The 13,170-nt window shown below is 45.8% G+C and overlaps 1 protein-coding gene across 4 annotated transcripts in view; it reads right to left on the bottom strand.

Moving 5' to 3' along the window:
• TECPR2 (tectonin beta-propeller repeat containing 2) overlaps window positions 1–13,170 on the bottom strand; it is a 512,189-nt gene that overhangs the window by 478,204 nt on the left and 20,815 nt on the right. The window contains exon 2 of one of the 4 annotated variants that reach the window (XM_078660213.1): window positions 3,817–3,868. The exons of 2 other annotated variants lie outside the window; for them this stretch is intronic. The gene's annotated coding sequence lies outside the window, so the exon portion shown is untranslated. Of the gene's footprint in view, window positions 1–2,535; window positions 2,555–3,816; window positions 3,869–13,170 lie in introns of those variants that run through there. One more of the 4 variants, XM_078660214.1, reaches the window with a different exon arrangement.

The following is a 13,170-nucleotide window of genomic DNA, read 5'->3' as shown; positions in this document are numbered from 1 at the left end:
CGGTCTGAACTGTCAGCAGGCTAATTGACATAAGTCTCTGCAAGTTCTCAGCCCGTGCTCTGCCTTCAAGGGGCACACTTGGAAGATGGAGAATAGGATGACAATTCTTCCGGATCCGCTGCCTAGTTTGCTGAAGGACCCTGCTTTTGTCCTACTAGACTTCGGACTCTGGATTTGCTGGGGGTACAGTACCTGCTTCAAACTATTTTAGTGTTAGAATTGAGGGGGCACTAGAATTATCATAGTAATCCCCCCCGAATCCCTGCCCGCCGAGTCCACGTTCAGTATGGAAGAAGACTTTCCGCATCGTGAAATTGCCCTGACATGTGGCATTTGGGCCTTCTTGCTGTAAGGCAAACAGGAACTACTGAAAGAGCGGGTGGAGTTGACCCCAGGAACTTTTACTCCAACCTGCTAGCTAGTGTCAGGCATAAAATTGGTATCTTCAGTCACCCACTTCAGAACTCTTTCTGGACCTGCAGAAGGTTATAAGAGGATTGGACATGTTCTTTTTTACCCAATCGGAGCCCTGTATAACCGAACCTGCTCCCTCTTGTACCTAGGGCAAAGAAGTAGACTCCAAGGGACAGTTTGCAGGCCTCTTTTGTGGCTACAGAGACAATACAAGTTGCTAGAAGCCTTTTCCCTAAAGTGCTCGCTGACTAGTGCCAACTGGACTTGGACTGGTCTTTTCGTCTGTCTTTGCCCGATACCCTGAGACAGTTTAAGTGTTCTCCCCTGTGGTCATGGGGGCCTTAGAAGTATACTCTAGTAGTTGGATGGAACTTAAAAGACGAAGTCAGAAGATAAAATCTTTTACCAGGTCTAAAGAGGTTGATGTATCTGAACTGCACTCCACCTCAGTCAGCCTAAAATTGCACTTAGGTCCAGCTTTAACTGGACCACTGACTATCATGTTACTCTATTTTTTTAATTCAGTTTGGGATATTATTGTTTTGCAGTTTCACTATACCCGTTTTGGTACTGCATAAATACTGCCCTAAGCCAAGCCTGTCTGCTCTGTGCGATACCTACCAAGGGGGTTAAGCTCTGGTTAAATTGTTAACTTGGATGGTTCTCTCTGACAAGGATTGTGATTATTACCTAAAGAGGGCAGTCACTCACCCTGAAAAATAATCCAATTTCTTACACATAATTAAAGGGGTGGTGGGTCACTCCTCTCCTTTAACTGGTCTACATAACTGACATTCAGATTTAGCTTTCACCCACCACAACATACGGCATGGGCCAGTGGACCAGCCCAGTTCAATCACTGACACTCTTACACACTGTGTGACAGCATTTTGTCTGAACACGGGTGCGCATCAGTCTACAAAAAAAACATTTCAATGAAAGGGTTGTTTGGGCCTATGTTTTACTTTGCCAATACTTTTTCTTTCTAACCTTGTTTTAGTTTTTTTTTGTCCATTGCTTGTGTGAACTGTACTGTTTATACCTACTCTCTGTACACTTGTTTTACACTCACCAAACACAGGAATTTATCTCATAATTGAATAACCCTTTTCTGCCAACTTGCAAAAATGTAAATTCCAGGCTAAATAGACTTGTAAGTTCTTACAATGGATATCTGATTATGCAGGTAGGTTTAGCGTTAACTTGTCTTCAGACCTGGCACTCGAATCATGTGCTGTCAACAATAACAAAACTACAGTGATACATGGCTGGAAAATGAAAAAAGCACAGAAAACCATTGTTTAACCACAAATACATAAGGTATGTTTCGGAACTCAGAAAGAAAAGGATAAGAGTCAATAGCGAGAGACTTGATCAATGCGACATCTTTAATAAGAGGAGTTTCAGACCTATTTGAGAATATGCCATGGGGTCTTCAGTACAAGTGGAAATGCTTTAGAAAGTCCCACAGCAGAATTTGAAGTGAGGTGAATTTAATTCCAGGTGATGTGCCTTTGGTCACGTATTACCCATTTCGAAAACAACTCTTCCAACCTGCATGTATTCACGTTCCATGGCTGTGTTGAGAAATGTACCCTAGATCCCATGGGTAACAATTACTCATCCACTACCACCAGAGAAACTCTATTAATGCATTTTCAATTGCTACACCATTAAGTAGTTCTTAACATCAAGAATGTATCTTTTCTATGCTGCTTTTACTTGTCCAAGTGCCAATACCTGAGAGGGTCAGGCTGTATTATGAAAAGAGAACCTAAGTGCCAAACAGGATTGTGTTTCAGCTGCTGCCAATGCACAGGAAAAAGCGAAGACGTGCTGCCTAATGCCAGAACCCAAGATGCTGCTAAACTAAAGGAAAAAGTCACCACCTTGAATACATCTTCTCATGAACAACGTAAAGCTGGAGTGGGAAGGAAGGACCTCCAAGGACATTTCGTGAATGAGGAGGAGCAGCATGTCTATGGGCCTTTTAAGATGTCCCTTCCCCCTCAACAGTCAATTTCTAGCCTTCTCAGGGAAGGGTGGAGGAGGGATACTGAAAAAGGATACTGGTAATGACTGCCAAAAATATTTGATCAGATTCTTCCTCATACACCCTACAGGCTGCACAAAGCTCTCAGGATTTCCAGGTCCTTGTGTCAGTAGCTCATCCAGTTCAGGTTTCTTGTGTCCTACAAGAAACAAACTACAAGTATTAAAATGCATATTCAACTGAGAAGCACTATTTCTTCAACTATCTTTTTTTTCTTATTGCTTCCCATTTACGCAGGGTATTCTTGCTGCATTAGATTTTAAAGTTCATTCTTTAGACGGGATTCTATTCAGAGTGATCTCAGTAACAAGAGCTCAAATTATTTCACTGTAAGAGATCCTGTTTGGAACAATTCCAGTAGTCTGATCCTGGAGCATGGAAAATACAAGCATGTGCCACACACTAATAATGCATGAGATGCTACGCTGCTATTTGAGAGTGTTCTCTTTGCAAGATTTAAACACCTGCTGCCTCATCTGTGGGATTCATTGCCCATTACTCTCTGGGATCCCATCATCTCAAAGACAAAAGCCTGCCACTGTGGAGTTACTGCCTATTCGAAAAAAGAAGTGGCCAAAATACAAAGTAGTTCTTAATACGAATGACTGGCGATTTCTCAATATTACAGATGGACTCAACATGGTCATAAAGAGCAATATCACTTAGTTAGTTAAATGGGTTCTGCTAGTTTGACCTGCCAGTCAGTGGACTGAACGACAGCAAGCCCAACATAGTGTTTCTTCCTTCAGAGGTAAGTAAAAGTAGTATCATTAAACTGCGTGATAGTAGCACCTGTTATTAAAAGAGCTTGGAAGCAGCAACAAGAGTTGTGTTAAGTGCTACTTAACCCCTTCGATGCTGATGACGGCCCGCAGCCATCATGCATCACGGGGCTCGTGTGCTGATGACGGCTGGGGGCCGTCATAAACCCGCCCACTCGCGATTCTGCCGCACAGGCGCAGAATCGCGGCCGCGCCCAAGGGGTTAAGAAAACAATGGTAATTATTTTGCAGTCTCTCATAGGAGCAACACTGAGATCAAGGGCCAGTAGCATCAGTTATTCTGACCAATTTAGAGGCAGAAGAAACTTACTACAACCTTAAAGATTAGCTTCAGAGATGGAAAGAGGTCCTTTTCACCCCAACCCACCAGGCAACATCAGATTTCTTACTGTAGACCATGTCATAAACATTTTGAATAAGTTCTATGCAACAAATAGTTTTTACATTATTGTTACAGCCCTTAACTGGTGAGTGATAAATGCCTTACTTCAATTTATCAGTAGATAATATAAAATAATGCACTTATTCGGCACCGTAAGGTGTGGGAGAATACAGACAGAACATCACCTAATTGTCTTCTTGACTCCAGCAATAATGCCCCAGTTAGATATGGAGTGATCTAGAAAGCAAAGAATTAAACCATGAATATGTGGATAACACTGAACGGTTTTACAGAGACATTGCCAACAGTGCCAACTAATGGACAAACTATTACACAACCACATCATCCTGGGCGGGCAAAAATCTTCTGCCATTAATAAATGATTCACTGTTCTCACACTTCTGATCCAAACAAATTGCATTTGACAGCTGGTGACTGACTGTACAATTTTCCTACTCTGATGTAGCTAACTTCTCATTCTGTTGAAATTCACTGCTCACTTTTTATACCTGGGTATATGAGGTAGCGGACTTTCATGTCCCTTTGATGAAAAAAATGGTCACTAAACGTAAGAAGCCTGGCCCGTGGTACTCCTCTTAATTAACAGAGGTTAAAACAAAACTCTGACAATGAGAACAGAATTACTGAACAGGACTACTCCTTTTGCATACTCACCTCGCTAAGAATACTCAACAAGCATTTTCAATGCAATGGTTTCGCCTTTGGAAAAGTTAGAGCTAATGGCAATGTAAATGACAATGCCATCTATTTTGCTATTCTCAAAACAAACACATAAATTCAAATTTTGACATTTACAATGCCAATAGCTCTAAATTTTCCAAAGGCGAAACCATTGCATTGAAAATGCTTGTTCTTTATTTCTGGGACTGAGTTGATATATTTCGAATAGAGCCGAGTGCCGCTCAGATCATTCGTGACTGATGTAAGTAATCAAGGATGATAAGGTTCGGAAACACTCCTGTGCCCATCACTCCTCACAGACAAACTAATTGTAATAAACAGACAAAAGTAGCTTGCTTTGATGTACTTTTTCAACAACGAAAGAAATCAGATTGAAAAGCGAATGCTTCTTCCATGATCAAATCGTCGAAATATTTTTAAAAACATAACAGATCTCCATGTTCCCTGATTGTGGCAAAAAAAACATTGAATTACAAAGCAAAATAAAGCCTCAATTAATGTTAGCTTTAAAAATTGCCTAAAGCGTTCGCAGTCAGCCTTTATTTAGCTTTTGTTGTAACAATGTTTAAATCGGACAGAATCTGCTTTAGCCATGCTCATGCTTTTATATTTGGTGGGAGTAAGGGTGAATGAAGCAGACCTCCTGGAAACATCCCGCCCCATACGAAAATAAGCAGGAATGTGTGTTCCTTAACCGAAGGGCCAAGACTTTCCTATGAAAGCAGCTTCGTTTTACATAATTTAGGAAAGCATGTATTTGGCACTGGGTGTTAAACAATTCTCGTATCATTATAGTTTCCAGGTAACCAGAGAGCTGAGCAAATATGACTTTTCTTTGATCTCAACTTACCATTGAACCGTACATGAGTGCCTTCATTGAGAAACCTTTGCAGCAAGAAGCCAAGCTGTGAAGCCTTGAAACTGCTGTTGGCATAACATATACTATCGTCAAGAAAACCCTGCCTAAGAGAGGACAGGGTCTGTGATGAACATGTACATTTCAATAAAATACCATGCCAAACTAGCATATCACTTATATTATGTTTTTTTTTTAATTTGCGTTGGTCTAACGTAAGATTAAAGGTAATTTAGACTTCTGTAGTTCGCCAGATTTTTACCCAAAGCACTCGAGGGAATTTTCACAGAAAGTGAAGTGGCCAATATGGTGGGAACACTTTTGGCAAAAGTCTAATACCACCCAAGTCCCATGTTATGGTGCGCCAGTTGAAATTATTTGTGTTTTTTCCCCAGAAACAAACTCCTGAAGCCGGGGACTTGCTTCTGCGATACAAAATGGCAAAGGTCCTCCGAGTTTTGTTGATTTTTCCTGTTCAGAACCCCAGTGCTTTACAGAGCATTTGCAAACAGCAGAAACAACACAAGAAGGTCCGCCCTGAATAGGATGGCCCTCCAGCGCTTTCAAGCTGGAACACCGCTGGCAAATAGGCTTATGGCAAAGGATTTTCTACATAAGAGTCAGAAAAGGAACTGCTGTTGCAACCCAGGCGGTCCCCTGCCTCAAAATTAGGCCGGGCAGTGTACACCCACAAAGTGGACAGGTGGAGCATCTGCCAGTTTTTTGCAGTTGGCCCTCTTCTGCCCAGCTAAATGGTCCTCACAGCCACACATAGAACTGGGAAGGTGGAACATTAGGTGGATGTTAAACTATTTCATTCTTGCTTTGGCTTCCAAGTCCCTGGAAATACCCGATCTATAGGTCCCACTGCAAATGCAGAATAGTGCAGATGAAGCAATTCAGAGCTTGATATATTGTTCATGAATATTCTTTGAATTGCATAGGAATTACACAAGGTGTTCACGTTCTGGCCCTTCCCTATGCTGGATAGACACAGTACAAAGATGGTGGTCTTATGCTAATGAGGACCTTGCACCTGAGCCTTGCGAGACACTTTGGACTGAACTCAGCCGATTGGATGAGTAACCTTCCCTATGTGGATTTTGAACAGTAAAGAGAGTTCACTTTCAGATGTAATTAGTATTACAAGGGGAGTTGAAGATCCCATGGTACAGAATTCACTTTACTGGGTCAGAAGGCTGCACTATTACCGAGAGAGTCACTGAGACTCTGCTATAGAACGCAACTGAGTATTTTGCTGTAGGTGATCTAAATTGGTATATCATAGTTGGCAGAGGACAACCCGGTTAGGATAGATAAGAGACTGGAAGAAAGTCCTGTCTGACGCTATTAGAACTTTGCCATAGAGTTTTGTTTTTATTTGTTTGCTTATTTATTTAGTTACTTATAGGTTTATTTATGGCTGCTTAAAAACACTTCATGTTGTAGAGAGGGAATAAGTTGTGTCAGCTCATCCATTCCGTTACCTTGAATGAAGTTACTTAAAAATGAATGGACTATACATTGTGTCTGCAACTGGCAGCAACAGAGGGGTCTTAACCCCTCTGGAGAAGTTTTGTAAAACCACCTATAAGTCTGATGGGTAGTGGGGGGAGGGGCAGTCAAGAGGGAGGAAGATCTCCTTTTGATGAATGGTGAGCTGGATCAAAGAGTTCGACCGTAGGCCTCAATATTAATTGGATTTTGGAAAATAAGGTTTTAGTAAATCGTTTCTTACATATGTTCTGGGTAATCCTAACGTCAGCGATCCCTCTTGAAGTTTTAGGTGTAGTTGTGTGATTAACCTTAAACTAGTATGCAATCAATGATTTGGAAAAGAGGGATCATGTATACACTGTACAACAACAGTGATATTGTAGACACTATAGGTGAAAGGACGCAACTTTGGAGAGGTGGGTGCTCATATTAAATTACTGTGTCTGGTTTTTAAGGAGGAATACAAACAGTTTGTGATCATACCTGGTATGTGTAATAATGTTCTTCAGGAATATTGTGGGTCGGTGGCGTAAAAAGTCACAGACAGGACAAGCAGCAATACTATGTATATGTAAACTTAGTTTTGGGTAGATGTGTTCATCACTTATATTGATTGAGGTGGTTTCTGTTTCTAAGGGTGGATGAAAGCTGAACTGGAAGTTGACGAGGAAGCGATGAGATTCCAAGTGAGATGAGAGATGTCTAATGACAGCCATATCCAGGAGCATTCTGTAACACTGTACCTCGCCCGACCCATACATGCACAAGTTTAAAGTTCAGTAAGCTAATTATAAGCATATGCTTACATACTCCTGTAAAGTGTAAAGAAAACAGCAATAAGCGGCGCACGCCAAGCGAAGCCGCACACGAACACAGTTCAAAATTAGCGTTAGGAAAAGCCAAAGAAATTAAAGCTTAAAGACTCCACAACGCGCTAACTATGATCACTAAAACTAGCAAATAGAAGCTTATACAAGCCTGTGCAAACATAAGGAAACAACAGTATGCAAAATACCAGTTCAGAACATTCTTCACAGTACCACACAGACATGGCAGCGCTGCAGGCCAGTCCCGCCTCGCTTCACCCGGGTGCTGCGGGAGTTCCTCTCTGGGCTCCCAGTCTGCTGTCACCCGGCCGGGAGCAGCGCAGACTTCCAGCGCTCGCCGTGGCTCCTCTTCTCGCGCTGGGCGGCGGGGGGGGCGGGCACTTCCGGCCGGCCGCGCTGGGATTGGCCGGCCGGCTGAAGAAACCCGCGGGCGGGACGGGATAGCAATATTTGTTTGTGAGGACACGGGGGGGGCGGGAGAGGACGAGGGGGGCGGGCGGGAGAGGACGAGGGGGCGGGAGAGGACGAGGGGGGGGGGCGGGAGAGGACGAGGGGGGGGGGCGGGAGAGGACGAGGGGGGCGGGCGGGAGAGGACGAGGGGGCTGGAGAGGACGAGGGGGGCGGGAAAGGACACGGACGTCGGGAGGGAGGAGGGAACAGCAAACACGGCCCGGCCGGACCAGACACGGGGGCGTTCCCGGCGTCGCGTGACGTCGGCAAAAGGAAAAGAATCTCGGGAACGCCCCCGTGTCTGGTCCGGCATTGATGGACAGGCCCCTCGTCCAATGGCTAGGCTCCATTTATGGAGCCAGCCAATGAATGACGAGGGCCGACCCAAAGCCACACTACAGTTCTCATAAGATTTCTCCTGCGCAAAAGCTGCTTGCGCAGCTTTTTGCAGTCGAAACCTAAAAAGCAGTATTTTCACATTTGTAATGAAATAACTCACTATGTCCAGGCAGTTGCAAGATATCTCCCCTTCTCAAGAATTGTGTGGTCAACTCAACCCATTATCTATTGAGAAGGTCTCATGAGATAACATAAACTCAGCTCCCTATCCATTTGCCGCAACAGAGTGGTTACATTGCTCCTTCCCTCTAAACAGCTTCACACCCTTTTCAAAAGGGTCTGCAAAACCAGGTTCAACGTTAGACCCTTGCCCTATCTTTATACTTAATCAAATCTGCCAGGCAGTTGCCACCACTATGAATGCTCTCCTGAATTGCTCATTGGAGGATGGCTCTATTCCATCTACATTCAAAGCAGCTATTGTTATTCCTTTCTTTAGAAAGCATTGAGTAGACCTACTAATCCAAGCAACGTCCATCCTAACTATCTACGGCTATCTGGAAGACCATGTTGCTAAACAATTCTGTACTCACTAACAAAAAAATACATAGTTGGACAAATTGAAGGAGGGCTTCTGCCCAGCCAACAGCACGAAATTGTCTCTTCTCTCCATCACTGATTATCTTAGACTGAAACAAGACTTGGCCATATCAATGTCTTGATTTAATTGGATCTTTCAGCTGCCATTGACATGGTCAAGCAATCCATACGTTTAGACAGAGGGCAAGTGACGATGCTGGTATGGCTCTCTATACGCTAATAATCTTTCTTTCTGGTCATACTAGCTGTGAAGCTTGCTTTCTATAATGCTCAGAAGCTCTTAGCATTAGGTTTGGATTTCCTCAGAGCTCCTCGCTTTCACCTTTTTAACATCTATATAAGTCCACCTGCAAGAGCACTCTACAATGGACATAAGAACATACATGTATGCGGATAATACACAGCTACTTCTACACCTTGCTGGCAGTCCTTCTTCCCACCATGCCTTTCATCAGACCATACGTTTATTCTGGGAATGGATTAGCAGCAATAGGTTTAAGCTTAATGCAGACAAAAATCTCATTTTGATTTTCAATGGCAAAAGTTATCTATGGCTTGATACGAACTGATCTACGGAGATGGGCCTACTGCAACTCTGTAAAAAGCTTGAGTAAAAATTAAAAATGACCTCTCCCTGGCTGGTCAGGTGTCCTAGGTAGTCTCCACTTGCACTTAGTGTCTAAGATCACTGAGAAAGATGATCTAATTTCTGGCAGCAGATGGCAAATGCATGACAGTATCTGCTCTCATTAGATCAAGCATAGACTATGGTAACTCACTCTATCTCGGTTTTCAACACTAATTGCACAGAAACTCCAAGTTGCCCAGAATGCAACAGCTCGCTTACTTCTTGGGACTTTTTGTTGTTCTTGTGCTAGCCCAGTTCTCTCTCATCCATACAGGTTACTTATAAAGGAACTGATTTCTTTTAAATCTCTATAAATGGTGTACTCTTTTAAGAATTTCTCACATTTGTTAGGAGCCATTTTTACAAAGGTACTGTCCAAATAAAACGGTTCATTTCATCTCGACCAACAATTTTTTGTTCCCAAGTCAAATATACATAGGATTGGTGATCGCAGATTTGCTATGAGCTACATTAAACCATGGAATTTTCTACTTGATACACTTCAACATGAAAAGTCTCTTCTTGATTAAGGTATTCTCCTAAGACTTGGCTCTTCCTTCAAGGACGGAGCTCTTGATAAGCAATGTGTTTCCAATTGTACTGGTCTGCTCACTCTTCTTACTTCTTTGGCTCACTTTATATAGCGTCAAAGGACCTATGATGTTTGAGTGCTTTAAAAAAAGATTTAACATACCATAACATCTGCTGAGCTTTCCTGTTTGTGCCCCTGTGTTTTCTTTCCGGTGTTGCTCCTTTATACCCTTTCTTGTGCTCTGTTGCGATTCACACCTGTGCTCCGCTGCCTTTATACCCAGTGACTAATCTACTTCCTCGCCCATGTACCTTTCCAGTCTGTGCCTACACCCTTGCCCTAGGCACTCTATTCTATGCAAAGTGTGTCCCCAGATCAACTTTCCTCCCGGTCTATCCCACCCTCTTTGATTGACTGTGCCATCTTCCTGTGATCCATTTGTCTCTGGCTTCTTTTATGGTATACATGCAATTGCTGGGGAATACTTTGAGTCACAGCTGTCGGTTTACACTAACGACACCCAAATGTCAGCTGATCTACAGGGTAACTTTTCCTCCGAAATCAAAACACATCTCATCAACAGTCAACGATATCAAAGTAGTCAAGAATTTCCGACAAGGCATATCGCATACCTCACACCTGCAATGATCAATAGGTACTTTCACCGCATGGATGCTACGTGTCCGAGGTGTGCTGAACAAGGGGCTGAACTGATACATATGACCCTGCTCGGAGGCAGGTCGCTCCCCAGGCTGCTGCACGGCTCTGCCTGCATTGTTTTTGCCTAATCTTGTACCCTGTGCCTAACTTGCTTTCTTGCCCAGACTTGTTTTTATTCCTCTGTGCCTGTACTTGCTTTCTTGCCCAGACTTGTTGTTATTCCTCTGTGCCTATACTTGTTTTCTTGCCTAAACTTGTTTTTCCTTCCTGTGCCCAGTTCTCCCACAGCACGTCCATTTTTCCCGCCGCTGCGTTCATGCCCCCCTGCAATCCCATTTGCCGTCCCGCTCCTGCCTCCAAGCTGCTCCTCCCTCCCACATCCCCTCATATGGAGGCCGTGCAGCCGCCGCGCCTCTGGCGCGCCTAAGACAAGCCCGTCTGCACCCATCCACGCCTAGCGCCAGGTCCCCTGGACCTTGCGAACGCCACGAGGCCCGACACAGCTACGATGCCAGAACCCTCCATGCACTCAACACCGGACGATCACACACCTGCTTCCTGGCCGCCCCGAAGCGCACCCACGGAGCTTTCACCTGCCGGTACTGCAGCTTCACAAGCATCCGCCTCACCATGCTGCCGACCAGGAAGAACCCAACCACCTCAGATGCATCCTTCTCAACACCCGCTCCGCCCGCAAACAAGCCTTTGAACTCTGGGACCTACTCGACTCAACTTCCCCAGACGTCGCCTTCCTGACGGAGACCTGACTGAACCCCGCCTCGGCACCCAACTACAAGATCACCCGCAGGGACGCACCAAGGAGGAGGAATTGCCATCGTCTACAGGAACACTCTCAGAGTCTCAACCAACACCACGAACCCCTGCACTTCCAGATCCACACTGACCCTCACACCACCCTCAGAGGAACCCTCATCTACAGACCCCCCGGACCCAGACCACAGTTCAGCTACTTCATCGTCAGCACACACACCCTCGCATCCACGGACTACCTCCTCGGGGACCTGAACTTCTACCTCGAGAACAACAACGACACCAACTCCACCACCCTAATCGACAACCTAGCCAACTTCGGACTCAGACAACTTGTCACAACACCCACCCACTCCGCCGGTCACACGCTTGACCCCATCTTCTCCGCAAGCCCCCACGTCTCCATCAACCACACCACCGAACTCCACTGGGCCGACCATCGCTGCATCCACTTCCCCTTCAAGAAACCCACCACGGACCACCGCACCCAACAAATGCCTCCCCGCTGCTGGAGCAAAGTCAGCGAAGACCAGCTAACCACCACCCTCGCCCAGAGCACACCCGCCAACCCCACCGACCCAGACACCGCCGCCCGCAACCTCAGATAGTGGATCAACAACTGCGCCAACACCCTCGCCCTGAACAAGAAACCCTCCAACAGTCACACCATCAAGAAAGCCAGCTGGTTCACTGAAGACCTCCGGGCCTCCAAGCATACCTGCCGAAAGCTGGAGAAGATCTAGCTCCGTGAACGAACACCGGACAGCCACGCAACCCACAAGACACCATCACCTCATCAGATCCGACAAAAGGGCCTCCTTCAAAGACCGCCTACACAACAACGCGCACAACAGCAAAGAGCTCTACAACATCGTGAAGGAACTCTCCAACCCCAGCTCCAACACCAACGACGTCCCACCCTCGCAATACCTGTGCGACTCGCTGGCCACCTTCTTCCACCGCAAGATCGCAGACATCAACGACAGCTCCAAAGCCACGACCGCCCCGACAACCACTGAGACCTCCGCCCCCAGGACCACGATTCGCACCAACCGCCTGCTCTCCTAGACCAACATCAACGACGACGACACCATCAAGATCATGAACACCATCCACTCCGGATCTCCGTCAGACCCATGCCCACACCACATCTTCAACAAAGCCAGCACAGCCATCGCACCCCATCTCCGGAAGGTCGTCAACACCTCCTTTTAGACAGCAACCTTCATGGAGAGCTGGAAGCATGTCGAGATCAACGCCTTACTCAAGAAACCAATGGCGGACCCCAAGGACCTCAAGAACTTCCGGCCCATCTCCCTGCTCCCGTTCCCGGAAAAGGTCATCATGAAGACCGTCAACGAACAACTGACCCGCTACCTCGAGGAGAACAACATCCTGGACCCTTCCCAGTCTGGGTTCCGCAGCAACCACGGCACCGTGACTGCCCTCATCGCTGCCACCGATGCCATCAAGTCCCTGCTGGACAACGGAGAAAGGGCAGCCCTCATCCTCCTGGACTTGTCAGCCGCCTTCGACACGGTCTGCCACCACACACTACGAACACGCTTCCACAACGCCGGGATCCAAGAGAAGGCCCTGGACTGGACCACCTTCTCCCTCTCCGGCAGAACACAGAGCGTCCACCTTCCCCCCTTCGGCTCCGAAGCCACCGAGATC

Source organism: Lissotriton helveticus, chromosome 9 (genome assembly GCF_964261635.1).
Source record: "Lissotriton helveticus chromosome 9, aLisHel1.1, whole genome shotgun sequence".
Classification (NCBI taxonomy): Eukaryota; Metazoa; Chordata; class Amphibia; order Caudata; family Salamandridae; genus Lissotriton; species Lissotriton helveticus.
Note: the sequence above shows the minus strand (reverse complement) of the source record. Positions and strands in the feature narration are given on the sequence as shown.